Source organism: Crocuta crocuta, unplaced genomic scaffold (assembly GCF_008692635.1).
Source record: "Crocuta crocuta isolate KB4526 unplaced genomic scaffold, BGI_CrCroc_1.0 scaffold529, whole genome shotgun sequence".
NCBI classification, from domain to species: Eukaryota; Metazoa; Chordata; class Mammalia; order Carnivora; family Hyaenidae; genus Crocuta; species Crocuta crocuta.
Genome location: NW_027530362.1, coordinates 1884051 through 1888057, shown reverse-complemented (window position 1 = coordinate 1888057; position 4007 = coordinate 1884051). Strand labels below are relative to the sequence as shown.

General features: G+C 38.5%; 1 pseudogene; it reads left to right on the top strand.

The window, feature by feature from the left end:
* Positions 1-529: 529 nt before the first annotated feature.
* LOC144233263 (BTB/POZ domain-containing adapter for CUL3-mediated RhoA degradation protein 3 pseudogene) lies at positions 530-3495 on the top strand (annotated as a pseudogene).
* The last annotated feature ends 512 nt before the right edge of the window (positions 3496-4007 follow it).

The window sequence follows — 4007 nt, the reverse complement described above, 5'->3', positions numbered from 1 at the left end:
TTGAGTGTATAGCTATGAGTGAGGACTTGGGTCTTCCATAAATACTTCTTTTTCTGCTAGCTTTCTCTTTCAGAGTTTTTCTGAGAAGTGACTTCCAAATAAATGAGTGCAACATGAAGCAGCTACAGAACATGAGATGGTATAATAAAGCACCAAATTATGCAGTACAAAAAGAGAAGAGAGTGAACACCATAATCAGATGCTAATTGTGCTATACATTCTGATTGAGTGACACTGATCAGAGAGCAAACACATCAAGCCCTATTCACCCCGACACTCTCCCCTCCTCCAGACCCATCATCAAGCTATTAACGTGAATGAACACATTTTTCAGTAAGAGACCACAGAAGTCAATCAACTTGGCCAGAATGTCTAGGATCTCAGGATTTGTGGGCACCTGGATACTTATTGGGTTGAGACATCTCTCTCTTCTGGGAGTAAGCTTAAATGTGAAGAGTTTGATCACACAGGGCACACTTGGCAATATCTCTTGGGACATCTTTTGACAGACATTGTGTTGTCATAAAACATGATTCTACGGCAGACCGTGGCTTTCTCCTCTGCTGGCTCTCTGAGGTCTGCTACAAAACCTGTAAGTAGTTCAGTGCAGTCAGAGAAAATATGAAAATGTATGCCCCACCCCAGGTGCTTGCATGCCCATATAAATAAAATATGTTCAAAACTGTCCTGTGGGGTGTGTCATGGACAGTACTGTATGTAATTTCCTTTTCCACAAAGCTCAGTAGGCTCCCAGGGATGTTCTTGCAGAGAACAGACATCTACTTTGGAGCCAAAATTATTCATCGTTTTTTTCATTGTTTTAAATTGTCTTGCTATTTCTGTTATGGTAATGCATGGAATTAGGATCCACCATGTGAAATAAGTGGCTTAAGATCCTTATATATAAAAGTCTTCCTTTTTACATACAGAGTGGAAATTTGTAGTATAAACAAGACTTTGGGAGGGAATCTTTCAATTGGTTAAGTGAACAGGCCACTCTAGTGCCCTTAAGCACTTCAAAAACATGTATTTATTCACAAATAGCTAGTATGCTAATTACCACTTGTTATTATTTAGGTCATTAAATCCACTAGAGAATCTGAGAAAACCACACTAGACAGCTCTTTGTTGTTCTTTAGCCCACTTTGACCTACTATATACTGTTAAATAGAGTCAAATTTTGTTTCTCAAGAAACACTATTTGCCTGACTCTATTTAATAATTCAGACCGGCCTTCCCCCTCAATGGTTTTTATCGTGCTTCATTGACATCCATGTGACTGAAGAGACGTGGCTGCTGGTGCTCATTATAATAGTGCTTATGACGCTTTTATTTTTTTTATGTTTTTTTTAAAATTTATTTCCAGGAGAGAGAGAGAGAGAGAGAGACAGCGTGAGCAGGGGAGGGTCAGAGGGAGAGGGAGTCACAGACTGAAATAGGCTCCAGGCTCTGAGCTGGCAGTCAGCACAGAGCCCGACGCGGGGCTCGAACCCACGAACCGCGAGATCATGACCTAAGCGAAAGTCGGACGCTTAACCGACTAAGCCACCCAGGCGCCCCAAATCATAAACACATTGCCTTGTTTAGTTTCAGAGGAAAACAATATTGCATCTTTACTAAATGTTGTGGGCTCATTGATACAAACATATAACAATAAAATGATGTAAATGATAACTTGTCTTGATTGCAATATTGCCATATCAAAATGGTGAAATCAAAAATAACCTAATGCCTTGCTGACTCTGTCCTTGTTACTGGGAAAAACACAAGCAAACAGAGAAAAAGCCCCTTAAGCCATTATTTCTATTACATGTTTTGAAGAAATCTGCTTTGCTGAAATTAATCACCTTTTAAATATACACTGATTCTGCATCCCATAGAGTTTTCTTGGAAAACTAAACACCAATGTCATTCTCATTGAATGATCTTTTTTTTTTTAAGTAGCAATGGTATAGTGGAATTGAAGGTAGCTCTTTATAATAGAATCTAATGATACTTAATAGTGGTAAACATTTTGCCATTTCAAAACATGTTGTACTAACTTAATTTATTTTAAATGTGTATAATATACTGTCAGGAAATAAATTTGCTCCAGCCTAATACTGCTTCAATTCACCAGACGATAAAACTTATCTATCACATACAATTTTCCCTTGTTACCTTGGCTACCAGGAACCTCAGAGCTAATCCTGTGCCAAATTGCTGAAATTATCCTTGTATGTAAATCACTTATTCTTGTTTTAATGGTCCAGCTAAATATGCCTTTTATAATTAATCAAAGCAAATGCATTTGGGACTAATCACAAAATAAACAATAGACAAAGCTATCTAATTGTGGCCTGTCAGATAAAAAGGGAAGAGATTATTAAAGTTCTTTACAGAAGAGAAAATGGTTTAAACAAGAGGTTTTCCTTTATTACCCAAATCTCATTTACTTCTGAAAACACATTGCATATTTCATTATTTAAAATAGTGAAATAACAAAAACTTGTTTTCCATTCCTACAAAAACACCAACCAGTTTTTTTTTTCTAATTTGATTAAAACATTTTCAAACAGGTGTTGGAAGATTTTTACACAATACAAAGCATTTAAAGCATCAGTAGTGTAATTATGTAATACTAATGAATTCATTGATGGTATGTTTTTGTGCAATTTACAGTAATTCTCTTCAGTTTTCAGTATAGATTCTACTTTGACACCATAAGCAATGTGTTCTATGATATAAATAAACAATTCAAGAGCCACTTAGTTGAAATACTCACCTGTGTTCATGATGGAGCAGTCTTATTGCCCCAGAGCCAGGAGAAGACAGAGGAGCTCTCAGCAGAGGCCAAGGTTAAGAGGCTCGTGGTTGAATGCCAGGCAGGCCTACAAAATGAAGGCATTTATGAGTCTTGCTGCAGAGATCCTGCTACCATCTCTTCCAAGAAAGAACAAAAACGTATAGCAACTTCAAATAAGCCAACCGTGCTGTTTCTGTATAACAGAAGAAACAGATATTCAGATACTAACACATTTGACAATTTGTTGGGCAACTTAACTGTGTGACAAGCTGTCCCTGAGCTTTAATGGAAGGGTCCTAGTCATAAAAGGATGGTATCAGGACAAATTGTGCTTTTGATCCTTTTAGGATGAGAACTTAAAGATTGCTGATTTTGTTAATAATTCCATTATCGACACCACTGTGAAGAAAGAGACCAAGGTAGAATTCCCTGAAGCCCAAATTTATGAAGAGAGGCTGAATGTTTTGCTGAATGAAGTCTAGGATGGCCAGGAATGTAATTACGCACTCGTGGAGGCCAAGGACAGGGCAGCCAGCGGCTCCGCCATCTGGAAGAGGATCAGAACTGGAGTGGCTTCTATCTGCCTCGCGCACCTGGCCTCTGGGCTAATCGCCACCGCCAAACTGGCAAGCAGACCAGAGATGTCCTTGCAGCTCAGCGTCTCTGCTGTGTTCCTGGCAGGCTCCCAGGAACCTTCTATTTTTCACTGAGTCTAGAAACCATCTTTTAAAATAAGCCAGATTATTTTTTGCTCTTGTTTGGATGCAGTGAATTAGCTCTGTCTCTACTCAAGTGAATGCATTCACTTACTGACGTAGAAATCCATCTGAGTTCTCTTTTCTCAAGTGAGAGTACTTGGAGTCAGAATATTTTAGGTCTCAGAGGAAGACGTAGGGATGAGTGTAAGCTGTATATATGAACTTTTTTTGCAATCTGTTTGCCACCTATTCAGGCTTCTTCTGGGGAGTTCCCTTTGGGGTTTTGAGTACAATAACTCCCAGAGGGGTTTTGAAGTTGTTGATTGATATCTACATGCCACCTACCCGTTCATTCCTAACTGTTAAAAAATCCAGAATAATTCCAAAATTATCAAGCCCGAACAAACTGGCTTTTGGAACATGTGCTTCTGTGACTGTGCAATACCTAATTGCTTTGGCAAAAGTCCTTCCATTATGTCATTTTAAATTTGGACTTCTTGATAAATAGTTGCATCTCATACTGG